This window comes from Vulpes vulpes, chromosome 1 (genome assembly GCF_048418805.1).
Source record: "Vulpes vulpes isolate BD-2025 chromosome 1, VulVul3, whole genome shotgun sequence".
In the NCBI taxonomy this organism is placed as follows: domain Eukaryota; kingdom Metazoa; phylum Chordata; class Mammalia; order Carnivora; family Canidae; genus Vulpes; species Vulpes vulpes.
The window spans coordinates 25,948,376-25,976,242 of NC_132780.1; the positions used below are offsets into that span (position 1 = coordinate 25,948,376).

Consider the following 27,867-nt stretch of genomic DNA (forward strand, 5'->3'; position numbering starts at 1 on the left):
AAATACCGACACCCACGGACAGCACACTAGAGCCAATCAATTCTCAAACTGCCTTTTCTACCTTCCCAGAGACTTCCTTCCGACCTCTGGCTCCGCGCCTCCCCATCCCCCGACTCGGCACGGTGACACAGGTGAGTCCAGGCCCTTGGGTCGGTCGGATGAACTTTCTGCAACCCCCTCTCCTGCGCTAGGGCTTCCCGTGCCCCCGTTCAGCCCTCCCGGGAGCCCCTAGGTGTCTGACAGCCGTGCCTTAAAATGTGACGAAGGCATTTTAAGAATAAGACCTTCCGCGGATCCTCATGAATCCAGATTTGGAAAGCAGCAGAAATTGGTAAATAGCCAAAAATTAAAAATTAAGAACAACAACAACAACAAAAAAAAACCCACAAAGAAAAACAAAACCAGCAAAGAAAAGAATATTTACTCCCAGGTGAACATAAAATACCAGTTTCCTGGGTTTTTCTTTTCTCTTTTCAAGTCAACAGAGCAGCCATGACAAGTGTCTTTGTGGCAATGCAGTTCCTCCGGAAAAAAAAAAAAAAAAAAAAAAAAAAAGGAAGGAAGGAAGGAAGAAAAAGGAAAAAGAAAGACAGAAAGATCTGCACAGAGCCAGTGAGGATGTGTTCCCTGCTAAGGACAACAGCCTTTCTCAGTTGGGGTTAGGTTGAAAAACCTACTTCCAAAAAAGAAGAGGACTTCTCTGAGGAATGGCAGCCGGCTCCAGAAATCCATTCCAAAAAGGGGGCTGGGCTTGAGGCTTTATCCCAAATGAATGTGCTCAAGGTCTGGAAAGATGCCTACCAAACGCTACAAATACATTTCAATGTCCCTTCTGTTGCTGCTTTGCTGCCCTGCATTAAGGAAGAAAAAAAAATGCAGCTGCTCTGGTTACACAGCAAATCCGTTTCAGGAGTCACACTCGGCTGCAAGGGACAGGCGCAGGCCTCCTTCCTCTCAGTCAGGAGAACGGGGCGTTGGCGGCCCCCAGAAGGTCCACAGAGACTCGAGCCCCCTAAGCCCTGACGCCCCAGGCTCCGCGGGTCTCGCCCCGCGTGGAGATATCCCACCTGACACAGACAAACCTCCCTGTGCGAATTGCCAGGCAACTCTGTGCAAGCAGATGAATTTACCTCTAGCACCCTGCCTTCCCACACCCACGGCTAGGCATGTGCCACACGAGGCACCCAGCCCCTCGGAGCTCTATGGACCAGGTGAAGGGAGGGCGGCTCCCGGCAGGCAGGTAAGGCCCGCCCGCCGGGATGCAGGGGCGCAGGGCCGCAGCCGCTCCCTTCCCTGGGCTCAGGCCTGGCGGAGCAGCCGCAGGCTCTCATTCCTGCCTTTCCCCTTGCTCGCTTAGCAACAGCAAGTGCACACCCCATCGACGATGGTGATGGTTAGTTAGCAGAGCCCCCCCCAAATCTGAAGCCAAAAAAATGCCCTATCATTCCCAAACCCCGCTCTTCATTAGAAGCAGACAAAAACAGCAAAATGTGAATGAGAGGCTGTTTGTGTGAATGGAAGGGCTAGCAGCGAGCCAGCGATTCTGTGAATGAAGCCGGGCCCTGCAGCCGGTGCCAGGCAATCCCCTGGCTCTGGCGGCCTCAGCCAATGAGCAGCCGCCCCGATGACTCATTGAAGAAGGCTTGCTCAATAGTGGAAGATTCCATTTCAATCAAAGGCGGGATCTTTATTCCAACGGCAGTGTGGGAAAAAAAAAAAAAAAAAGCCAGCCTGATTACAAAATGCATGGAGGAAGGCACCATTGTCATGGAGAGCGGAAAAACTAGTTTCTCAAGAAAATTCAAGAACCGTTGGTCAGCTCCCAGGGTGACCAGGACAGCCTCTGTCGGAGGTGAGCTGTGCCCCCAAAACTTTCATTCAGCAGTTCATTTACAAGCAAGAAGCAACCATGAATGTGCCATTCGGTTCAGCATTTATCATGAATGTACAGCAAACGCACATTCAAACCTTAGGCATCTCGCCCTTGATTCTTTTTGTGAAAGGATCATCGAACATGCGTGCACGTTCTGAGTCTCCAAGGAGGAGGAAAAAAAAATCCAAAGCTACCCAGTTAACCCTTTAGCCAACAGGAGATTCTTATTCATTTTATTATGATGAGCCAAGTGGAGGAAAATTGGCTATTTTAAAATAATCATAGTAATAGAAACTTACTGCACGTGAGAAGATCTGCCATCAAAGAGGATAGTTAATATTCCAGGGACGCAATAGAAAGCTAAGCCCTCATTTTGTGGGAAGATGACAGCAAGGGGCAACAAGAAAGAAGCTGCAAACCCAGCCGGAAACCCAAGCCCTGCTGTGTCCAGGGCCCTCACCCGGCCGGTCCTGCATGTTTTAGGCACTGTCAGGCTGAAAGCGTGGGGAGACGGAGGACACACAAAGTGTTCACAGTCCGGTGGCACAGAAGGAAAGAGGGAAGGAAGCCACTATACAATCAGCCTTCAGGATGCCTGGGGTCGTAGTCGATAGTAGCCTTTGCAGAATATTGTGGTTTCTCTTTTTAAACCTATTAATTTAAAAGTGTATTGGTTTTCCATTGATGTCATCATCACCAGATCAGTGGTTTAAAATGCCCCAGCTGTATTACCCGCCAGTGCTGCAGGCAGAAGTCTGACGTAGATCGCCAGGGATGGAGTCAAGGGCTGGTGGCAGTGCGTTCCTTCTGGAGTTTCTAGGGGACAACATCTCTCCCTATCTCTTCCTGCTTCCAGAGGCTGCTCTGGGTCATGAGCTGAGCCCTGGGGATGGTGGGAAGGTTTCATTCTACCCCCAGAGGCAGATAATCTGACATTCACATCAAAGCCCAGTATGCTATGCAACAATTTAAATATGAGTAGGACATAAAACCCCTGCAGAAGGGAGCCTGCTGAGCTTGGCAGTGGGATGTCAGGGGTGACCTCAGTGAGGGTGACTGGGAAGCTGAGTTCTGAGGGGTTTCTGGGATCTTCCAGGTACATGGAGGTGAACAGACACTTCAGCAAGAGAGGCTGTGTGGGGAGCAGCCCAAGGCCTGCACGACTTAGCGTTTCCAGAACCCCGTGTAGGTGGCTGGGTTGGGGCAATGTTGGAAAGCCAGGCTGCTAAGATGGCCGGACCTGGAGGGTGTAGGAATAACCCATGTCTCCCTCTCAATGCCCGGGGAATGAGACTGCGCAGTGCGGTCAGGTTTGTATTTTATGTGGAGTCCTCGAACAGTAATGTGGGGTGCTCTGGGGAGTTGAGAGGATAGCAGATATCAGTACAAGCAAAACATGATGGGATCTTGAAGGAAGGCAGCGGTGGTAGGCTGGACAGGAGGGGACGGGCTCCAGATACAGTGAGAAGGTTAAACAATCTGCATGTCGAGGTTGGGTGAGGGCAGGGGAGCAGCTTGGCTTGTCTGGAGGCAGGGCTGACATAGAATTTGGATGCCAGCTTTTCCGTGGTAAGCAGGGAAGGCCACAGGATGGAGCAGAGGGAGAGGTGGCCCTGCAGAGCTCCCTCCTGGCTCCCTCCATCCTCACTCATCCTCACTCATCCTCTTTCATCCTCACTCAGCATCCTCAGCCAAGCACCCCTGTAGCTGAGCTCCTGAAGGGGTGAGCCGTAGAGACCACCCGCCCCCAGAGGCAGGGAGGAAGATGCTCTGGAGGAGTCCACACAGGGAACAAGATGCAGAGCAAAGGCCATGCTTCTGACTGGGACAGTGAGGCTGATCAAGTCTCATCCATAGGGATGCAGAGCACAGGTGGAGGAAGGAAGGTGAGTGCTGGGTTCTGGATGCATCCACAGAGAGCTGCCCCGCGCTTAGGAGTGGAAGTTGAAGATTATTGGCATGCAGGGGACATTGCACTCTGATGATGGGTGAACATTCAGGGAAGAAGAGGGACAAGGAAGGATCCCAAGGACATGCCAGGCTTCCAGGATGGGAGCTGAGAAAAAATGACCAGGAGTTGGAGGCACCTGGGGAAGCCTGGTTGGATGGACACCCAGTGTCTTAGTTTGGCTGCTATCACAAAATGGATAGACCAGGCAACTTTAACAATAAACATTTATTCTTCCCAGTTCTGGAGGATGGGAGTCCAATATAAGGGTACTAATCCCATACCTGGGCAGGCCCTCAGGACCTACTCACCTCCCAAAGGTCTCGCTTCCTCACACCATCACGTTGGGGCCTAGGTTTCAACATATGAACAAGAGCACTAGCAGCAATTGTAATTCCGTAGAGCATCCCATGCCAAGCCGTGTAACCTGTTACGCCCGTCAGCTTCTGTGGCCTGTGAGGTAGCATTTACATCCCATTCTGCACACAGAGAAACCGGGAATCAGAGGGTTTATGATGTGCACCAGGGCCACACAGGGTTAGGAACCCGCCGGTCTGCCTGACTTCTAATCCACGTTTATGGCCACAACCTCACCCAATTCAGAGAGCTTGAGTCAGGTATGTACTGAGAACCATGACACTTCAACAAGGAGAGCAGAGAGGAAACTGCTTAGGTCACAGAATGGTGCCAACCACATAAAAGATGAGGAAATGGATAAAAATAAAATGCTTTCCAGAAGGTGGAGTGAAATGCAAGGGAAGATCTGAGGCCATGGCTGGAGGCAGAGCAGCGAATGTAGAGTGGGTGACAGAAGAAAGAGGGGTGCATTTGGGGGGAGAGCAGGATGGGAGAGGTGGAGACCCAGGGAAGGGGGAGGGCAGGAGGGAGGGCAGAACTGTCACCCTGGAGCAGGTGGAGACAGAGGAACTGGAGAGCTGATCATCAATCATCAGTGTTGAGTAGGAGACAGGTATCCTAAGGACGAGATCTGGGTAGACAGACCTTTCCAGAGACGGGGTTGAGGGAGTCCCAAGGACGGTGGCACACCATGGATTCCTGACTTCTACCTTACTATCTCACTAAGAGTTCTTACCGAAGCCATTCCCACCTTTGAGGCTGATGGAGGACAATCCAGTCTCTGGAGCCAGTGCAATTCCAGCTGGAATTTTGGAGGAGGGGCCGCCAGGGAGAGCCGATGGAAAGGCAGAACCAGTGATGGGAGGGAGCGGGGAAGAAATGCCCTGTCCCTGTCTCCTGCTCTCCCATCTCCTGTAGGTGCCCTCTGTTGGCCAAACCCATGGGAAGCCAGAGGTGCAGGAGCCTGGCAGTGATGAGTGATGGAGGGTGAGCTGGGCAGGGCAAGAGGAGCTGGGCCAGAGTTATGCTTGATTTGGATGTTACACCTGATTTTCTCTGCAACATGAAAGCGAAGTTTGTACTTAAAAAGTGAGAAGGGTCTGTTTCAATAAGGAATTTGAGTTGAGGAGGAATGGTTAATGCCTGCCGAGGGGAACAGGGGACGCTGCCAACCACGAGGAACAGGAAGGTTGCTGCAGGCATATGTGCCCCCTGCCCCATGACTCTGCGGCATCCCTCAGGGCAAAGGGCTGCTTTTCCCTCTGTCCATCTGCTGCATATGATGAGCTGGGAAGAAAGTGAATCATTAGATGGAGACTCATCAAAGGTGCAGGTGGGGGAGGGAGGGCAAGAGGAAGGCAGGCTAACAGAGGCAGGCAGTAGGCTGGAGCAAGGAAGGACAGAGATGGAAATGGCCACTGAAGGAGGACCACATGCAGGCCCAGTGGTCTTGAGGACCTGGGGAGGTGGCAGCCTGGATTCTTGGGGATGCACATCCCAGGGAAGTGGATAGGAGCAGGAGGTCCATGGAGATGCCCCTTAGGCATAGGTGGGGAAAGGGAGCAACCACACCAGAGGGCGGGGAAAGGGTGAGTTCAACTTCACGAAAGCCAGAGGTTGGGGCCATCCTGTGAGGAGGCTGGGAACAGAAGTTTATTGCTGACGACAGCGTGGGAAGGGGTGGATAGCTGGACACCCAGGAGAGACAGAATGAGAGAGGGGACATTCAGATGGGAAAAAACACGAGCCACACGTAGAACTAGTAGAAGGGTTGGGCGCCAGGCCTGAGGGGCGGGGGAGCCTGAGGTGGCAGATGTGCTCTCTGCAGGGATCCCAAGGTGTGCACCCTCAAATTCTGAGTGTAGGAAGGTTAGTGGGATGAGATGACTCTGTAACAGGTCCCCTGACAGTGGAAACCTGGTGCCGAAACAGTTGAACCCAACAGTTCAGCACTACGGACAGTTCCCCAAGTCCTATCCCAGGGGCAGGCCTGCACGGGACTGGCTCCCCGAAAGCTCTCCACAAGAGGTGTCAGCACCTCTCCACAAGTGCTGTTTCTTTACTTCTAAGGCCCAGATGTTGTCCCTCCATCCAGGCCCCTCCAGCCACCCACAACCATCTGAGCAATGGGGTGAGAGCCACTCAACCTGCATCCTCAGTGATCCCACTGCCCCGCTCCTTGCCACGCAGGCCGTAGGCCCGTCCAATCTCGATGGCCCCATCCTGTAGGTCGTACCCATTGGACAGGTACTGAAGCCAGGGGAGGTTGAGTGACTTTACAAGGTGACCCGGCTAGTGGGTGGCCAAGCAGGAATTCACACACAGCCAGCCTGACCCCAGCACCCTATAAGCACAACCACACAAGGAGACAGGGGAATCCTTATTCCAGTCCCGCCCCTGCTCAGTTCCCCTCTGTGGAAGGAGAACGAAACACAACTACCACCTTCTTGTACCGTTGCCATGGTGACTGGGCAGCAAACCACAAGTGCCAGGCAGGGCTAGCATGAGGGGTTTTTATTATTGCAGAGGTAAGAGGGGCCAGTATCTACTGTGCACACAGAGAGGGGAAGAAGTAAACTGTGGGAAAGCTATGGATGTGCTGGCCCGGGTGGGGAAGATGGAGCAGGAAGGGGAAGGATTTTTGTGCACTCTGAGAGCAGACCCTGCAGGAAGCAAACCAGTTTTTGCTTCAAAGAGAGGAGTCCAGGGGGGCGAGGCTGGGGGCTGGGGAGAAAGAGGGAGAGAGCTGCCAGGCCAGGACCAGCACTCGAAGGAATGTCTGGGAGGCCATGGCGGGCCAGGGACAGTTGCTGGATTAAAATATGTGAGAGCCTTACTTCATTTGTAGAATAAATTGTAGCTTTTCCTGAAGGATTAATTCATTCAGAAAAATTTTAGTGGATTCTGTATTCCCATCAATTCCTTGACCAAATGCAAGTCAAGGTTTACATGGAAACCAATTTGTGCTCACTCTTCCTCAAAAGGATATTTTTAGAGACATCTCATTTTATCATATGATCTTCACAAATGCATTTCATGGCTGAATAATGTTCTGTGGAGTTCGAGAAAATGTCATTTCCTCAGGCTCCCCTATCCATGGACACTTTGATTGTTTCTAGTATACGAATGTTGTAAACAGTGCCATGATGGAAGCCTTTGGACATCCGCCTTCTTTTGTTTCACTGAATGGTTTCCCAGTAGAAACCACAAGGAAATATAGACTTCTGAGCTCTTGTCTGCCAAGTGGCTTCCTTGAGGTTCCCTATGGGGTTTCACTGCCGGCAGTGATTAGTAGGAGCACACCAGGTTCATGGCAGCCGCGCCAGCTTTGGGTTTTACTGTTTTGCAAATGGCTCCTCGAGGCTTTGGGTCTAGGTTGGTGGAGAGGGTGCCAGACTTTTGCCTTCAATTGACTGATTGGCTCTGAACCTAAGTGGTGAGATATGCCCAGACCTTGATGGTGTGGTCAGCTTGTGTACCTGAGCCTCAGCAGAGCTTGCTCATGCCTTTCCCTCAGAGGCTCCGCTTGGAACCTCAGACTCATCTTTTGGGGCTCACATGATTGTTTTGGCTATTTTTTTAAGGATTTTATTTCTTTCTTTATTTAAGAGCGAGAGCACAAGTGGGATGAGCAGAGCAATCCCTCTGCTGACCAGGAAGCCCCATGTGGGACTCAATCCCAGGACTCTGGGATTATGACCTGAGCCTAAGGCAGATACTTCATTGAGCCACCCAGTTTGGGCTATTTTTAATTTAGATTTTTTTCTGCCAAGCTCTGCATGGGTTTCACTATATTACAAATGTTTATCCTCTTAATCATTTTCAAAAATATTTTAGCATATATAAATTATGTATGATATTAGTTACATTATGTTACATCATTATTTACATATTATCTACTACATTGTTCATTATGATTTACACATAATTATATATGTGTAAACATCTATATTAATATATACGACCCATATTGGTATACTATTGATTATGCTAATTATAGATACTGTTCCCTTCATGCAGATATGCATTATGATTTACAGATAAATATATAGCCTATATTTGTATATTTATATATTAATTATATGTATTATTGCTCTTTCACATGGATGCATTATGTCTTATGTTTTGTACAAATTAGATTTGTATCCAATTATATAATTAGATATACTGACAACTCATACAGCCTATGTTGGTTCAATATTTATGCATATGAATTCTATATATTACTTCTTCATGTGGAGACTCAGTGATGATACAGGGACATTGATATGAAGACAGCTTGAACCCAAGATGGCCTCTATGGTCTCAAGGCTGAGAATCAAAGCCACCAGCGGCCACACTACATCCATCCAGGGGTCTCAGACTCGAGAATCCTCTGATAGATTTGTTCACCCCACAGAGGGCTGGTGTCACCACCCAGAGTTTCTGAAGTTCCAGTGAGTGAGGAGCAGCTCCTGGGTGACCTCAGTGCTGCCCTGTCAGGATGGAGCTGTGTCACAGGAAGGGAGAGATGAGGGACAACAGGTTCGAGGGGACGTCTAGTTGGGTTCTGGCACAACAGATGCTCCATGGAGATACCGTGGAGGCAGTTGGGTGGGTGTGAGTCTGGGCTGTATGGAAAGGATGAATGATCATACAAGTTAGGACGGTTTGATGTTAAAACCACCACACCGATGAGATTAGAAAGGCGATGAGATGCTAAGGAAGGAAAGTGGTTCCATGACTAAATCCTGGGTGAAAACTGATGCTGGAAGGATTGGGAGAAAAACAGAAACCAGCATAGGAGACATAGAAGGAAAGGCCAGTGGGGCCAGAGGAGTACACACAACAACAACAACAATAACAACAACAACAACAGAAACACACAACTATAAACACAGCAGAGTGTGTCGCTCTGGAATTGAAGTGATGGACGTATCTCAAAGACAGATGGGCAGACTGTGTCAAATGGAACCAATGCTGGAAAGATGGAGGGATCTTTCCATGGCAGCAGAATTGTCCCAAGATGAGATTGTGACTGAGACACAATTCTGTACAAAGAAAAGAATCAAAGAATGTGTACTAAGGATGTGGATGCATGACATAAGTTATACCTCAAGTACTCAGTTTCAAAATAAAAGAGAATTTAGCATATTTCCACCACTACTTCTACCCCCAGATATTCTTCACCTGGAGCAAATGAAAAAAATTGATTTATTTAAAAAAAAGACATGAGCATAAGTATTGACAATATCTTCATTAATATAGAATACTTGAATGAACCCAAATGTTCATTATTAAGAGAATGGATATCTTGTGATATACTCTTACAAGGACAAATTACTCAGCCTTAAAAAACAAGATGAACTGCTCATTTGAATAAAAACATGTTGATCTCAAAAACATTACTCTGAGCAAGAAATAGCTATCAAAGTGCATATTGTGATTTGCCTCACCAGGATGTTCAGCCAATGCAAACTAGAGGTATTTCATCGACATTAAAACAGGCTGCCAGTCAATGTCCTCAATAACCAAATCATGGAAAGAGCCCAGGTGTCCATCAACAGATGGATGGATAAAGAAGATGTGGTGTATACCTACAGTGGAACATCACTCAGCCATCAAAAAGGATGAAATCTTGCCTTTTGCAATGATGTTGGATAGAAGTAGAGAGTATAATGCTAAGTGAAATAAGTCGGTCAGAGAAAGACAATTGTATGATTTCACTCGTGGAGTTTAAGAGACAAAACAGACAAACATAGGGGAAAGGAAAGAAAAATAAAACAAAATGAACTGAGAGGGAGGCAAATCATAAGAGACTCTTAACTCTAGGAAACGAACAGGGTCACTGGAGGGGAGGTGGCTGGGGGATGGAGTAACAGGGTGATGGGCAGTAAGGAGAGCATGTGATGTGATGAGCATTGGATGTTATATACAACTGATGAGTCACTGAACTCTACCTCTAACACTAAAAACAAAAACAAAAACAAAGAACAGGCTGCCTGTGCCCAGGCTGGTCGCACTCCAATTGAAATGTTAGCGGGCTCCGTTCTGTGTTGACGAGTATAGTTTGTACATTGAAAGAGTTTTTGGAAAATGTAGGGGGTGATACATTTCAAAAATTTGTCAAGTCATACACTTAAGTTTGGCATCTTCACTATATTTTAATTTTAAATTGATACAAAAACATAGACAAGGAGGTGACGAAGAACGGCCATCCCAGAGTAACGGGAGGGGCACATTTTATTTGTAGATCGCCACCCACCACCCACCAGGTGACTGACCTATGAGCGAGCCCGTTGCCGGCTGGGTTCCGGGCGGAATGTTGAGGGTTCCGTGGGCTGTGTGGTAGCAGTGGGCCCCACGGTGACCGGGCGGACCCTGTGTGGGGCAGTGCCATGGAGGGGCCGCCGTCCTCCACGGAGCGTGGCGTGGGGCTGCTCCTCGGGCAGCTGGGCCAGGTGGCGGTGAAGCTGCTGCCCAGGGCCCTGTGTCGATGCTCCCCTTCCACAGCCTCCGGCGGGAGACTGAGGCGTGTCTGCCCATCATTGGCGTCTTGACGGGTCTCTTCTTGACGCTCCGGCTCATCCGGGCCCTTAGAAGTCGGCTTTACAGAAGACGTGAGAGGTGGCTCGCGGAAACTCTGGCTGAGCAGATCGAGGAGAAATGCCAACTCGTTGACAAGCTTTATGCGGCCTAGAAGGAGTGTGCACTGGTCGGGAAGTCTCTGGAGAACGCGAGGCGGGAGGAAGGGCCGGTGAAGGTTCCCGGCCCTGCGGCCGCTCACAGCAAGGTGCGGCCCAACTCCACGGTGAAGGAGCTGACTCCTGTGGCTCAAGACCTGAACGAAGCGAGAGCCGGGCCCCCACGGCCAGATGGAGACAGCAAGGGTGCCAGAAGTGGTGAGGTCCCTGCAAGAGGTCACAGGAGCCACCACACCCCCCCGGGAGCTTCTCCTAACCTGCTTGGAGACCAAGAGCCGAGCCCCAGTGGTCCCTCCCCAGGAGTGGACCTAGGCCTCAGAGTACCACTGAACCCCCTTCTCCAGGCCTGGGCCTGGGCCTCAGAGCACCACTGAACCCCCCCTCTCCAAGCCTGGGCCTGGACCTGGGCTTCAGAGCACCGCTGAACCCCCCTCTCCAGGCCTGGGCCTGGGTCTCAAAGCACACTGAACCCCCTCCTCCAGGCCTGGGCCTGGACCTGGGCCTCAGAGCACCGCAGAACGCCCCCTCTCCAGGCCTGGGCCTGGGCCTCAGAGCTCCGTTGAACCCCCCTCTCCAGGTGGGCCTGGGCCTGGGCCTCACAGCACTGCTGAACCCCCCTCTCCAGGCCTGGGCCTGGGCCTCAGAGCACTGCTGAACCCCCCTCTCCAGGCCTGGGCCTGGGCCTCAGAGCACTGCTGAACTCCGCTCTCCAGGTGGGCCTAGGCCTGGGCCTCAGAGCACCATTGAACCCCCCTTTCCAGGTGGGCCTGGGCCTGGGCCTCACAGCACTGCTGAACCCCCCTCTCCAGGCCTGGGCCTGGGCCTCAGAGCACCGCTGAACTCCGCTCTCCAGGTGGGCCTGGGCCTGGGCCTCAGAGCACTGCTGAACCCCCCTCTCCAGGTGGGCCTGGGCCTGGGCCTCACAGCACTGCTGAACCCCCCTCTCCAGGCCTGGGCCTGGGCCTCAGAGCACTGCTGAACCCCCCTCTCCAGGCCTGGGCCTGGGCCTCAGAGCACTGCAGAACCCCCCTCTCCAGGCCTGGGCCTGGGCCTCAGAGCACTGCTGAACCCCCCTCTCCAGGCCTGGGCCTGGGCCTCAGAGCACTGCTGAACCCCCCTCTCCAGGCCTGGGCCTGGGCCTCAGAGCACTGCTGAACTCCGCTCTCCAGGTGGGCCTGGGCCTGGGCCTCAGAGCACCATTGAACCCCCCTCTCCAGGTGGGCCTGGGCCTGGGCCTCACAGCACTGCTGAACCCCCCTCTCCAGGCCTGGGCCTGGGCCTCAGAGCACCGCTGAACTCCGCTCTCCAGGTGGGCCTGGGCCTGGGCCTCAGAGCACCGTTGAACCCCCCTCTCCAGGTGGGCCTGGGCCTGGGCCTCACAGCACTGCTGAACCCCCCTCTCCAGGCCTGGGCCTGGACCTCAGAGCACCGCTGAACTGCGTACTCCAGGTGGGCCTGGGCCTGGGCCTCAGAGCACTGCTGAACCCCCCTCTCCGGGTGGGCCTGGGCCTGGGCCTCAGAGCACCACTGAACCCCCGTCTCCAGGCCTGGGCCTGGGCCTGGGCCTAGGCCTCAGAGCACCGCTGAAACCCCTCTCCAGGCCTGGGCCTGGGCCTCAGAGCACCGCTGTACCCCCCTCTCCAAGACTGGGCCTAGGCCTCAGAGCACCGCTGAACCCTCCTCTCCGGGTGGGCCTGGGCCTGGGCCTCAGAGCACCGCTGAACCCCCCTCTCCAGGTGGGCCTGGGCCTGGGCCTCAGAGCACCACTGAACCCCCTCTCCAGGTGGGCCTGGGCCTGGGCCTCAGAGCACCGCTGAACCCCCCTCTCCAGGTGGGCTTCCCAGCTGCCAGGCGGCCCTGCCCACCCCCACCCCCACCGGACCATCAGGGAAGCCACTGAGTGCAGGAAGCCCCTCCCTGCACTGGGGTTCCTCGAGCTTTATGTGCCGGGCTCAGCCATGAGCTCCTTCATGGACCACTTCTCCAGATCTAAGTAAAGAATATTAGACTCCCCGGGACACACCAAGAAATGTGGGACTTTTTTTCTATTCACAGAATGTTTGGATTCTCTCCTATTAGTGTGAAAGAAATGTTCTTAAGAGACTAATCTTTTACTGAATTTGAGTCATTAAACCACATTTCTCAAAGCAGTTTTGGTAAATATTATTTATATATTAATCTTACAAGTGAACGATTTACATTTTAGTCTCTGTATAAATATCGCACTATAATTTCAAAATATATGCAGTTTATCGATAAAGACGTTCAGCTGGCAATAGAGGGTATTTTCTTCTAGAGTGGAATTCCCAGCAGTCATGAGCTACTAGTCAAAGCAACTTGTTGCCTGAGTGGGTATCATTGAAAAAGAAAATATAATTGATCTCTTTTGAGATGGAGTTAAGTAGCACTCTCAGAAATTTTTATCATTTAATATTTGTACTCTAATACAACAATAGCTAATTTTTTAAAAACAAATTTGATACATCACAGAGCTGGTTTGTTTTGCCTGCTAGTTCCCTAACTGAGAAGAAACCCAGGTGGACAATTTTGGGGACCCTGGCTACATCCCCCTCTCCCTCACCAGCTAATATTCCCCTGGAAACCCTTCTTGCATAATTCAGCCTAAGCCCGACAATTACTATCATCATTATCACCGTGATCATAGGGTAAGGATCTGAGCCACGCTAGAGTCTAAGAAGCCCTAACAGCTCTTCCTTGTGCACGATTGTCCAGGAATCTGGGTGCTCACTGGCCCTGGGGCTGGGGGTCGGGGGTAGAGCCTGGAAGCCAGACATACACCAGGCGGAGATGTGGGGGCAGGGACTGAAGCGTGTGCCTGCTACTGGTCACAGATCAGGGACCAGAGGCCACTTCCCTTCCAGGCTCAAGAGCTCAAGGTGGGAGCCCATGACAGGGCCCAAGGGGTGGGATCAGCAGGGTGGGTGCAGTCAGAGGTCTCAACTCTGCAACCTCCACAGCAAGAGCAGGGTGTGCTTGTAACGGGAAATGGGATTGAAACAAATGGGAGAAACAACATAGAGGCTCCAGCTCTGCCGTGAAAAATATCCTCAAAGGCATAAGGTTTGCATGTGTGAAATAAGACAAGATACCAAGAAAGGGAGGGAGGAAGCAGGTGGAGGGGCCCCCTCGTTGCTGGGCCGCGTGGGAAGTAGGCAGAGGGAAGGGGAGCTGCCATTCTCCTAACATGCCTTCCAGAGCTCCATGCCCACCTCACTTAGCCCGCAGGCTTGTGGATTGAGTGCCGTAATCAGAAACCCCACCAGGAGAAAAAAACGTGCTCCCTAAAACCTCTGATTTGGAGTTTTGTGGCGTCATGGTCCTGCCAAGGGGACCTGGCTGCAAAACAGGTCTCCAGGGATGGAAGCTAATGGCCTATGGGATGAAATTTCCGATGACCGTCCTTCTGCACGGTGAGCGCCCGCCACGGCAGGTGGCTGGTTTCGGGGCCCTCGGTCCGGGTAGTTCAGCCAGTCACCTGCCCGGCTCCTCTTTGGGCCACTCCCGGGGCCTCCCATGCCCGTCCATCCTCAGGGCGGGGCACCACTGCTCGCTGAGGCGGAGGGCATGCAGGCAGACAGAAAATTAATCAGGCAAGAGCACTCGCTGGTGCAGCCGAAGCCAGCTGGTTTCTCCCAAGGTTACTCACAGCTTCCGCGCCCACCAGCAAGCCCACTCCTCAGAATCTGCCCCAGAGAAATGAAGCTGTACGTCCACAGATGTTCACAGCATCGTTATTCATAACAGCCAAACAGTGGGTATCCAGCAAAGGAAAGGATCTGCAATTTTAGCAAAAGAGAGAATTACTGCCAGTTTTTAAAAGGGGGCTTACTGGGGGCATCTGGGGGGCTCAGTAGGTTAAGCATCTGCCTTTGGCTCAAGTAATGATCTCAGGGTCCTGGGGTTGAACACATGGGGCTCCCTGTTCAGTGAGGATCCTGCTTCTCCCTCTCCCTCTGCTCCTCCCCCTGCTCCTGCACTCTCTCTCTCTGTCAAATAGATAAACAAAATCTTTCAAAATAAAATAAAATATTTTCTAAAAAATAAATGAAACAAAATGGGGCGTACTGGGGCACCTGCCTTCAGCTCAGGTCATGAGCCTAGATTCCTGGGATCCAGCCTCATGTCGGTCTCCCTGCTCAACGGGGAGCCTGCTTCTCCCTCTCCCTCTGCCCCTACCCCCTGCATGTGCTCCTCTCTTTCTTTCTCAAATAAATAAATTTAAAAAAAATAAAAAGCTGAATCATTTTGGTGTAAACATCTCAGAATTACCAACGGATTCTGTTTGGCTTTCCTCATGGGTTTCATGAAATCAGTAAAGCACACAGTGTTTAGAAAATGTGGGGAGGCCTCACCTGAGGAGCCAAGGGTGGGACCAGAGGTGATGTGCACCCTCAGAGTAGCGTCTATCAGCCCCTCGCACTCCCTCTCCTGCAGGGCGCACAGTCCCCAGCAGAAGTGACGGGTGGTCCCAGGAGTGAAGCCACCCTGCTGATTGGTTCTCTGCTCCGATTACCCAGTAGAGTAATTCACACCCGTTAGGACAGCCGTTATCAACAACAACAAAAAATATTTTAAAAGGGAGATTACAAGCTTGGTGAGGATGGAGAAGTGGGAACTCTCCTGCATGTCTGGGGAGATGTCAGTAGGTGGTTCCCCTGCAAATTAAGCAGGATTTCCTATTGTGACCCTACACTTCCACTGCTGGGTGTATACCCCCAAAGAATTGAAAGCATGGACTGTAGCAGATGTTTGCATGACCATGTTCATAGCAGCATTACTCGCGACAGCCAGAGGATAGGAGCACCCACATGTGCCTCAGTGGAGGAGCAGATAAAGAAAATGTGGCACATCTGTATAACGAAATATTATTCAGCCTGAGAAGAGGAAGGACATTCTGGCACCTGCTCCAACATGGATGAACCCTGAGGACATTAGGCTCAGTGATGTAAGCCGGTCACAAAACGATAAATATTCTACAACTCCACCTACATGTGGTCTCTAGAGGACTCACCTTCATAGAGTAGAATATGAGTGCAGGGGCTGGGGCAAGAGGGAGTGGGACTTAGTTGTAATGGGTTGGAGGTTATGTGTGGGATGATAAAAATGTCCTGAAAACAGACAGTTGGTGACGATGAACACACGATATTGTGGATATATTCACTGCCACTTAATTGTACACTTAAAAATGGTTAAAATGACAGATTTTGTGTCATATATAGTGTACCATAATAAAAAAAATACATATATTAATTCCTCCCTTGTCTTGTCGCTGGTAAGCACAGGGCAAGAACAGGTGGCCTGAAGCACTTTGTTTGCAGCAGGTTGTGCTGTGTAAAAAATTTTTTCTATAAAATGTCCATAGCAATGCAATCCGTTTCCAAAGTGTCTTCAAAGAAAAAGGAACTCAGGATCTTATTAATCCAGTGAAAGTTTGTCACTATCTGATTTGTGGGTCTCTCTCCTAAGCCTTGGTTTCTAGATTGGGGGTCTCCTTATTTTGTGTTCTGTGGCTTGTATTCTGATGACAGAGCCCATTGAAACTCCCAGAAGCCAGTGGACATGGCACCCTTGACGTCTGGTGCTCCGGATCCGCCACCAGTTAGCTGTGCTGTGTTTAATGTAATGAACAAAAAACCCACACCCAGGATCCCTAGATGGTGGAGCATTTCGATCCAATTGTATTTTCTGCACAGAATGTAAATGGCACTATTATTACCTTGCTACATGCTTTACTCACTACTGTCTTAATGTATAGTTAAGTCTTAATATATAATTAATATAATATACAGTATCTTAACATACAATGTATTGGTTCTAAGATCCTCTGCCTTAGAAATCTGGACTTTTTTACATCAGAATAGTTGAAGACTACAAGTCAAGAAATGACTATGGAGATGCACCAGGGCTCCTGGTTCAGTGTCAACCCAGGCAGAGCGGGAACCCACCCCAGCCAGCCTGAGCACAGCTCAGCCTGCACCCACCTCCCCAGGCGCAAGGTCCCTGGAAAATCGCCTTCCGAAGTTAACATGACAGCCAGCATCGATTTTAAAATAGTGTTTCCATAGTGAACACTCTAATTAATTTCTTCATGGAGTACCATCTTCCTCCAGTTAAGAATTAACCTCTCTATATGTCAAATAACCTGCATGGTTTGTGCTTTGGATTTTCTTCTCGGCTGAAGAGCCTAGCTTTTTTTTTTTTTTTTTTTTTTTTGCTTCATAGGTTGAATGCATGTCTCCTAAATACTGTTCTGACCACAATCACTAAACTGAAAAACAACCCGAACGCCTAAAAATAAAGACTTCAAGGAAGGATGCCAAACCTTGAGCATGAGTCTCTCTCAGAGGCGAGATTTCTGGGGAATCTTTCTGTTTGTCTCTGTGCTTTTCTATAATTTTTTTTCCTATGATTTCTAACAGTTCTATCAGGAACGCCTATCTATTTTTCACCAGAATAAGGGACTGCTTTTTAAAATAAAAGGCAGGCCCTTGATACCAAGAATCAGAATCGTTAAGAACAATTTACTAGTTCTGATTCAGAAAAGCACATAATGTGTTCTAAATAGAAGCAAAATCTCTCATAGCAGCCCTAGAATTTTCCCAAAAGATCACACATTCGGGAAGGCTCAGTACTAGCTACACCGTAGCTACGATCCAACCCAAATAGATGATAATGCATTATAAATAATATTGAACAAAAAGCATGAATGGCACATAATCATTCAATTAACACAAAACCAGGTCAAATCTGTAATGACCCTGTCATTCAAACGGGTTGTGCCCACACGCTTTCTGCCTCTTGGGTATACAAGTGGCTCTTCCCTGGCATTTTCATGTCTGGACAAATATTTAAATGCATATGAAATTCTGTATCCTAGAACAAATAATTGACCACCAAGTGCCTCCCAAATAGGGCTTTAAAAAAATACAACATTATTAAGGTTTAAAATAGTAAGCTTTTGAGCTGAATGCTTTGGAAGCAAGACTTGTCACAAACATGCTTTGAAAAGGAAAATGGAAAAAAAAAAGTCATGGTGCATTCATTTCTTAAACACACTGAGAACTACTGTAATTATTTCAATGAGAAATTCCTGCAAACTCCTGCAGCTCTTGCTTGCTCCCTCTCAGCGAGTTACACTGTGTTTCCATGGCAACCCAGTTGCTAAGGGGGACCCGTGAGCATCAGCGAGTTATCTGCACTTTGAGATGCTGTTAGCCTGAGCGGTGGGGCTGGCTGGAATATTGAGATTTAATTTAGGCCCATTTCTCTCCTGTCCTCACAAAGAATTTAGCAGAAACTGTTAGAGGCCATCTCCGTGGGAGGGTGGAGGGTGGACAATTCCTAGGGTCGCCTCTGAGCTTCTCTGCCCTCCGGATCACACTGGACTTCCTTTTCACCATCCCCTGTGACTTAAAGCCCAGAATTCTAAGGAAAAACAATAATAGCAATTACCAACATTACCAAATGCCACATGAAACCGGTTTTGTTGAATGTTTATAAATGCCAAATATAAACCAAACATAAGTTGTAGGAAATAAATATCATTTTGAATCAATAATCTGAAAGATTTTAAACATTAAATATTTAGAAAGCCCCAAATGAAGCAAATCAAAATATTTTTGAAGTTTCCTTTTCAATGTCTGCGAAATCATATTCTGGCAGATTGTAACATTTCATCAGAATCCTGATCGGAATCCAGAATCTTCCATCAAGCCAATTTTGATTGAATGTTTGTGGGGGGATCAGTTTTATCCTTGTAAGTGATGCTTCTTTAAAGTGGTCCGAGTTTCTCAATTCCCTTTTCTTTAGGTCATGGGCTCTGCATGTGGATGGAGGACATTTCCAATAGCACCAACGTGGCTGTCGTGGGGTGAAACAGGGATTGAGAACGTAATGCAGCACGTAGCCCTGTGCAGCTAGAAGAGCCCAGGAGGTGGTCCTGGCTGTCTGGCACCCACCTCCCCCAATGGCCCTGCTGCATCTCAGCCCCGAAACTCCCTGCTGCTTGCTCGGTGTGGCAGCCAGCTGTTCTAACCTTGCTCCAACTGCAACACTCAACACCCAGCAAATCACACCCTCACTGGGCTGGCGAAGCCCAGGACACAAGGCCATGCTAGTTGGGGTAAGGCCAGGGGGTGGGGACTGAGCACTGGGTCTCCTAAGGTCCCATAGGAACCCCTCCTTCCCAACCACTTGAGGACCTGTCAGCATGGACACGGGCATTCATCGCTCATGGTTGTGGAGGCCAGTATGGGGTGGGGGGACGCTGTGAGATCTCACCCCACTTTCAGACAGGGCCCCTAGCTGTGTGTCCTCATGTGGTGGAGAGGGGAGAGCAGGCTCTGGTGTCTCTTTTCCTAAGGGCATGAATCTCATCGTGGCCGCAGCCACATGACCTCGTCTTACCCTAATCACCCCGCAAAGGTCCCCTCCAGATGCCCATCCCACTACAGGTGAGTTTGGGGACACAGGATTCAGCCCCCACCAGGCCCACACCCTCAACACACGGCAGGGTAGCAAGGTTTGGAGCAGTGAGGCCTTGGCCCTTGGGGTGACCACCATCCCCATGTGCCTGAGAGCTGCTCACCTGGGACCCTCCGTTCCTCCTGGGCACTGGCAACGTGTGCCTGGTGGAGCTGATGACCTGAGGCAGGCCTCCTCCCTTGCCAGCCTGCTCTGGGTTCCCCCCGGGCCCTGGGTCCTTTGTTCCACTCAGACGTCATCTCAGGACCCACATCCGACCTCGAAAACTCAACTTCAGGAAACATGAGCCAGGTGCACAGGACACTGACCTTCTAAGTCACAGCCCTTCCACAGGTGAAAGGAAAAGATTTCCAGTTCCCCATTTTACAGCCGAGGACACCCAACTCCACGAGGTCAGGGACCTGTCGACATGCGGAGCAGCCGTGTGTGGAGTGGGCGCATGGCCTTGGCGACCGAGAGGCAAGTAGCGTTGGCATCAGTTAGAAGGTCCGGACACTTTGGTCATCCTACAGTCTCTCGTTCATCATTCCATTTCCAAACTTCTTTTTACTTTATTTAAACATATTCATCGTAGTTACTCTGTATCCTGTGCCTAAGGTTCCAGACTGGAAGACTTCAGGGATCTGTCTGCACCTGCTCTTGCTGCTGCCAGATCCCACTCAGGACCACTTATTTCTCCACTAAGCAAATTCTAACCGACAACTCTTCCCCTTCTCTCCCTAACTTCAAGGATGCGAGTGTTTGCATGTCCAGGATAGAGTTTAGATTTCCCCAGAGAGATTGTGAGTGTTTTCCCCCCCTTGTTGCCTGAGAGCACGGTTGCGTGGAGACTCTGTCAAAAATAAATTCCAGGCATTTGGGGCCATCCAAGTGTGGCTCCAGGCTGAAGAATCTGGCCTGTGGTTAGAACGGTGGGGGAGGTTTCTTCCCTCATCCTGAGTGAATGCAGGCAATTCTCTTTGTATTCGCCAAGTGCTGGTGAAGGTTCATTCCTATGCCGCCTCTCCATCCTCAGAGCAGACTTTTAGGATCCTAGCTCCGTGTGGGAGGCTCTCTTATTAGACCTTACACCTGGTCCAGCAAACGCCCTCAAGAAGAGAGCTAGGTGCAGTCCTCATTTCAACTGACCATTCCTGACATTGTGTAATCAGATTTCCTCAGAACAGAACCAAGAGGTCCGCATGTCCGATACACACACAAATAAACAGTATACCTAGATAGGTAGACACACAGAAGCATGCCGTGAGGAATTGGCTCGTCTGGTCACAAGGGCTGGTGAGTCTGAAGTCTATGGGAAGGCTGCAAACTCACAGAGGAGTTGACGCTGCAGTCTTGAGGCAGAATTCTTCTTTTGCGGGAAATGGGTTTCTACTCTTAAGGCCATCAACTGGTTGGAGGAGGCCCACCCATGTTTCCAAGGCGATGTCCATTACTCATGCTCAACCAACTGTAAATGTTATTCATATCTACCAAATACCTTCACGGTAGCATCTAGGGTAGTGGCTGACCAGATATCTGCATACCATAGCCTTGCTGGGTTGACAGAAAATGAGCCATCATGCTTTGTTTCCAGATTGTTGACTGATTTAGGATTATGTCTTATCATGAATCATTACTTTGAGCTGTTTTCACCAACTGGAATCAGGAAGGCTTTCTGGTCTACCACACTGTCGGATAGAGTGGTCCAATCTATTCTTTACACCAGGACTTGACCAGCTCCAGCTCTCTCAGGCCAAAATCAGCTCGCCATCTGTTTTCATATATCCATAAGCTAAAAATGCTGTTATAGTTCTTTATTTTTAAAAATATTTTATTCATTTTTTCATGAGAGGCATAGACAGGCAGAGACACATGCAGAGGGAGAAGCAGACTCCCTGCAGGGAGCCCAACATGGGTCCCTGGGATCATGACTGAGTTGATTTTTGTATAGGGTGTTAGCTAAGGGTCCAACTTCATTCTTTGCATATGGATGTCCAGTCGTCCCTGCACCATTTGTTTAAAAGCCTACTCTTTCCCCGCTGGATTGTCTTGGCTCCCTTATTGAAAACCTATTGCCCGTGATCACAAGGATTTATTTCTGATTTCCCAATTCTATCAATCTGTGTCTTCCTTCCTCAAGCATGACACCATCTTGACCACTGCAGGTTTGTAGTAAGTTTGAAACTGTGAAGCACAAGTCCTTTAACGTTGCTCTTCTTTTCCAAGTTGCTTTCAGCTATTTTGGGACCCTTGAATTTTGTTTAAGATTTTATTTATTTATTCATGAGAGACTCAGAGAAAGACAGAGACATGCAGAGGAAGAAGCAGCCTCCTCCCTGCAGGGAGCCCCATGTGGGACTTGATCCCAGGACCCCAGGATCACGTCCTGAGCCAAAGGCAGACACTCAACCTCTGAGCCACCCAGGCATCCCATTGTTGTTTTTTAATAAACGTTGTATTTTAAAACAGTTTTTAATTTACAAAAGAAATTGCAAAGGCAAAATGAAACCCCCATATGCCCCATACCCTCTCCTGTTATTAATATCCCACATTGGCATAGCTCGTGCTAATTTCTCACAATTAATGAACCTATATTGATATTTTACTGGTCACAATTAACAAGCCTATGTTGATATATTTTTTACGTTGATATTTTATTATTAACCAAAGTCCACCCTTCATTCAGATTTCTTCAGGTTTTCCCTAATGTCCTTTTTCTGTCCGGAGATTCCACCCAGGCTGCCCTATTCTGTTTAGAAATCATGTCTCCTTGGGCTCCTCTTGATGTCACAGAATGGTGTTCACATCTTTAAATGATTAGGGGGGAAAAATCAAAAAAAGAATACTATTTAACAACACATAAAAATTAAATTAAATCCAAATTCCCTTGTCCATTAATAAAGTTTGTTTGGAGCACAGCCATGCCCACTTGCTGAGGCGCTGCCTAGGGTGGGCACAGTGGGCAGCTACAACAGTCTGTGTGGTCGGGGACCCCTAGATACTGGCTATCTGGTTCCTTCCCAGAGAAGGCTTGCGAGCATCCACTCTGGGCCAGGCAAAGGAGGTGGACAGTTTATATACCACTAATAAGGACACATCTTCTTGGAGCAATCCAAGGGAAGGGGCATCAATGGGTCCCATACCCTCAGTGGCCACGGCACACTGTGGATACAGGTGCTGTGGGCCAGCGTCTGCAGGTGGACAGGTGGGGCTTCCGAGAGGCAGAGCCAGAGGCAGGAATAGCCCCGCACCCACTGCTGCACATCTCCGGTACGGGATCATGGCTCATGGAAAGATCCCATGATCTCTGCTGCAGGGTTTGGGTTCCCTCTGCGTGGGGCAGCCCCAGGCTCTGCCCCTCTCTCCCCAAGAACCAGCACAGGAGACACACCAATAAAAGGGGGAGCAGTCTGAGGGAGGGGCAAGGAGAGGGTCAGGGGGAGTGGCCAGGGGGAGGGGCAGGAAAGATATGGGGCGCAGGGGCAGAGGCTGAGGACTGAGGCTCACAGCTGTGCGCCATGTCCCACTTCCTCGGAGGAGAGCCCCCTTCACGGGCCGGGCCGGCGCTGACCATCCCCCATGGAACATCTTGCCGACGGTGAATGGAAGAGGCCAGTTCCCACCAGTGGGAGCCCACTGTGTCCCCTGCAGGCCTGAGTACAGCCGCTCCCCGAATGACCACAGATGGGGGGCTCAGCACTCTGCCCCGGTTCTGGGGGCTCGGGTCTCAGAAGGAGCCCCCATTGAGAGCCCTCCCACAGCCACAAGGGAGGGAGAGGCCAGCTCCCCAGTCTCCTATCACTAGGCCACAGATCCCTGTGGGCATCCACACTCATGACCTCTCAGGCCTGGAGGTGCCACCTCCTGACTCCATCTCGCAGAGGGTTAGCGCTTCAACAAGGGGGACACGATTAGGAGCACAGCGGCCCCTTTTCTGTCAGCCAGCCATCAGGGGTGTCATGATGCTCACCAGGCAGCCACACTGCTATATCCGGCCTCCGTGAAAGGTTGTGTGTTTAATAGAATCATGGTAAGAGAAACCAACGGAGAAGCTCTCGCCCTGTGGCCCTGGGGGTTGCGTTTTACCCTACAGGTACTCCTCAGGAGGGGCTCAGTTATAAGTGACAGAAACCCAACTCGAATAAACTTTAAAAAAAAAATTAGAAAAATGCGTTGGCTCGTATGACTGAGAAGACCTGAGCAGGTGGGGTGTTTCCAGCATCAGGTGAGGCTGGATCCAGGTGTTTCAAATGGTATCACTAGTGGTTCTCTCTCTCTCTCTCTCTCTCTCTCTCTCTCTCAATCTGTTGTTCTTGGCCTTATCCTGGGATAGACTCTCTCCATGTGGAAGCAAGACGTCCCCCCTTTGGCTCCTAACTCAAGGGGCCTTTCAACCATCTCCCTCCAGAAAGAGTGAGGGGTTTTCCCAGTTCACCTTCCAGAGATGCTGATTGCTCTGATATGAGTGATGGCCAGGCTCTAAGCCAATCACTGTGGCCAGAGGGCGGGTACCCTGCCCAGGTGGAGCCAGTGCCACACAAAATGCAGGGATGGAGCAGGATGGTTATAGGATGGCAACAGGGGACCCCCAGAAACCTGATGCTGGGGCTCTGCTCTTCCAACATCCTCTAGGCCATCACCTCCGCAAGGGCAGCTTCCCGTTCTCACACTGACTGCACATTCTCAGCAGGTTCCTGGGAAGCTGCAGCTGTAGATGCTCATGTCACCAGGAAGTGGACCTTTTATCCTACTTATCCAGCAAAGGCTATAGAATGGGGGCAACGTTTCAGGTGTAAGGTGTGGGTTCACCTACTTTGCCTTTCATTTTCGAGGATGCAAATCTTTCTAAATATATAATTTTATATATTTATTAATATATACAATATTAAATATATTAATAAATATTTAATAAAATATAATATATTATATTATTATATATTATATTAATAAATATATAATATTAAATATATAATAAATATATATTAAATATATATATAAACCGTCTCATGGAGCTCACAGTGACGACTTCTGATATCTCCCGCTGCTGCCCCTCCTCCATCTCATCCCTGTGGCCTGGGACCCTCTCCATTGCCAGGTGGGACTTCACTGCAAGATGCATCCACAGACCCCAAGAGGAGACCCAAGGGCGCCCCACAGCATAGACATAGGAGATCTTAAGGGCACAACTTGTCTCTTCTCCGAGTCACCTCAGTTGGGGAGGGCAGGCCCCAGGGCTAGGGGGCCTTGGTCCCGCTGCTGGCGGCTGGGCAGTTGTGTACAGGGGACCTCCCCAGGCTGACCCACATCCTTGATGAGGCCGCGGTCCCGGCCTGCAGTGGTAGGGGGTGGCTTGGTGGCTTGAGGGGACATGAACACAGAACCAGTGGACAGACTCCCAGCAGGTCTCCACCTGTGCAAGAAGCATAAGAGGAGTGAGCTAGCAGGCTTCTAGAACTCCCAGTGCCCCACCTGCATCCACACCCCCCAGTCCTCCACCTGCACCTACATGCCCAACACCAGAAGAGGTGACCCATGTGCACCAGGGTGACCCCTACATCCTTTCCTATCTCCCCAGGTCTCCCTCCATCATCCCCTTCTCTGAGGGGCTTAGAACCAGACACACTCTCCTCCCGTTATCATATAAGTCATCCACTTGAGTTTATCAAATCCTAAAATTTTTAGTATGGGGGGGGGGGTCTGTTGCCAGGGAGATTTCTAGATGCCTGCTCATCCCAGCCCAGGGGTCGGCTCTGGCCCGCCTCATCCCCAGGGTCTGAAATCTGACCTTCCCTCCTCCTCACCTGCCATTCGCCTCTGCTTCTCTCTGAAGCACACTGACCTGTGGGGCCTTTTTCTGGGTCTGCAAGGTGACCATGTCTGAATTAACTTTTGGACTCTTCTCCTTCATCCACCCAGCAAATCCCCTCCTGATATATTCCCCCTAGCTGGACAGGCCCACAATCTCTCACAGGGTATGAGTCCAATTAAGTTAGCTCCCTGCCTTTGTAACTGATGGAAGTTACTGAAATCTGACCTCTCATCACACAGGCTGTTACTGTAAAAGTCAAAAACTGCTAATAATAGAAGGAAAGGTTAAAAATAAAGCAGCTCCAAGTGTGTATATGCACTTGTCGCCTCTTTTTCCTGAAAGGAGAAAAAGCCTTTCCAGTACATGTCATCAGAGTGTCAGAAAGCAGGGGAGCGCCAGCTTTCAGAACCAGAGCCCTCCACCGGCCAGGAGGGACTTGTGGGGGCGCCAGGTGCCAGGCCTGCCCTCTGGCCTACCCTGGGCCTGGGGTCAGCTGGAGAAGCCATTCAGAGAAATCTACTCTTTTAAAGTTTGCTTTTCCTGGAGGAAAAAAAAAATCCCACCTCATTAAATGGAAATATGTGGTAGTCGTATAATTAAAATTTTTATTTATTTTATTTTTTAAAGATTTTATTTATGTATTCGTGAGAGAGAGAGAGGGAAAGAGAGAGAGAGGCAGAGACACAGGAAGAGGGAGAAGCAGGCTCCCTGCAGGGAGCCCCATGTGAGACTCGATCCCAGGACCCCAGCTAGGATCATGACCTGAGCCAAAAGCAGACACTCAACCACTGAGCCACCCAGGCGTCCCTAGCAAAATTTTTAATCTAAGTTTTTAAAATATCCATATCTGACTTCTGGTTTGGGAACAAGATGACACAGGTGCACTTTTCCCTGCTCTTCCCTTCTAAAAGTGCAATCAAGATTCTGGAAACGGTTTAATGGCTAATGATGGAAGGATTGACAGCAGGGGTGAAGGAGTTGCTGAGTGTGACCCCAGGCGGTGAGCACCGGGAGCACCAGGATCTGCTTTTCCTGCCCACGTATGTCAGGCAGGGCACAGGCTGTGAGCTGGCCCAGAACAAACACAAGGACTGCCTGCTCCGTGGCCAGAGGACCGGGAAGGGAGCAGCCCAACAGGGACCCAGTGGGGACCCCACCAGGCTCCTGTGCCAGGATGACACACAGATCCCTGAAATGTTCGTATCAACAACGACGACGACGAAACAAGAGAGGTCTCCAGACAGAAGGAATGGGGCAATCAGGGTAGGCTGGGGCCTTCAGAAATGGAAAGAAGAGCAACAGAACAGCTAAAAAGCTAAAAATAGAGGCGTGCATAATCCACCTCAGTTCACCTCACGGGTTTCTGTGCTTATGTTTTGTGCGGCAGCAAAGCAGCAACTGATGTGGTGCTTGGTGCCCTTGGGGGAGCGGCCAACACGAGGGTCCTGAGAGCCGGAGTCGGAGGTGAGCAACACCTGTCACGCCTCCGCCATAGCCCACCAGCCTCGGTCCCCATGGACCCTTCCATTCTCATCCTGAACCTTCCCGCCCCAGCTTCCTTCCCAAGTGCAGGTGGGGATGCACCGCGGTGAAGAAGATTCAGGCAACGGGACAGGAGGCCCTACAGGGAGCTCCATCGAACTCACAATTAAGGAGGGAGGCGTTAGGACCTGGGCCAGGGCCCTTCCCAAAAGCGGGCGCTCTGGGGGGCCAGGGCATGGCACACAAAGCCGTCCCTGCCTCTCCTTCATCCACATACCCTTGTGCAGTGAACCACCTACCCGATAGTACGTGGTGGCTCCGGCCCGAGGAAGTCCCAGGCTCCTGCGCACATCATCACTTTAGGTCCTGAGGCAAGGACCGCCCAGCTGCCCGCCTGCTCACCTTGTCTTCTCCGCAACACAGACTTTCAGGCCTTGTGTACTTCGAACCCTGGCCGGCCCGCCACCTCCATTTCCTGGTCTTCAAGACCCTCAGTGACTACATCGGCACCTGCTACACTCTCTGGAACTTCAAGGTAAAAAAAGCCCCTTGCGGGTGGAAGGATGGAATCTACGTTCTCTCCATCAAATCTGCAGCTACATATCCAATGCCTGGTTGCACTCCTGAGATCACTACGCACTTGAAATGTGTGGGTTTGCATCTATCACATGAATATTCTTCTAAATCGGCCGAATCTTAGTTTTCCATGTTGCTGAAGCCCACAGGGTGCACCTATCCCCTGAGGGAAATGTTGCTGGAACCAGGATGATACGGCAAAGGAGAGGCTGGCACCTCCAGCAACGCACAGACTACATTCTTACCTGTCATCACTTGTATTGTGCCTGGTAATCTTTAAAGTACTTCCCCTGACCTGCCTTACATCTCACTTATGCCTCTTCTTGGGAAGCAGAGACAAGTCACCCCCTCCTAGATGGGTTCCGCCCTGTGCAGATGCCAGGACCCCTGAACCACGGCTCCTACAGGACTTGAAACGTCTCTACGTCTCCATGATGTAGTGCAAGTTTCTAAAAGTACTCTAATTAAAATATAAACCGGGGTGGCTGGGGGCTCAGTGGTTGAGCGTCTGCCTTTGGCTCAGAGTGTGACCCCGGGGTCCTGGGATCGAGTCCCACATCGGGCTCCCTGCAGGGAACCTGCTTCTCCCTCTTCCTGTGTCTCTGCCTCTCTGATTGTCTCTCACGAATAAATAAATAAAATCTTAAAAAATAAT

General features: G+C 50.3%; 2 long non-coding RNA genes across 2 annotated transcripts; one reads left to right on the forward strand and one right to left on the reverse strand.

Annotated features, from left to right (window-relative positions):
- Positions 1 to 22: 22 nt before the first annotated feature.
- LOC140599331 (uncharacterized) lies at positions 23 to 13,011 on the forward strand. Its single transcript, XR_012002086.1, has 2 exons — positions 23 to 131; positions 10,671 to 13,011. It is a non-coding gene; the product is annotated as an uncharacterized lncRNA (long non-coding RNA).
- A 1-nt stretch (position 13,012) lies between these two features.
- Positions 13,013 to 27,278, reverse strand: LOC140599334 (uncharacterized). The gene is made up of 2 exons (XR_012002087.1): positions 26,936 to 27,278; positions 13,013 to 14,658 (listed from the first exon to the last, which is right to left on the reverse strand). It is a non-coding gene; the product is annotated as an uncharacterized lncRNA (long non-coding RNA).
- Positions 27,279 to 27,867: the final 589 nt, after the last annotated feature.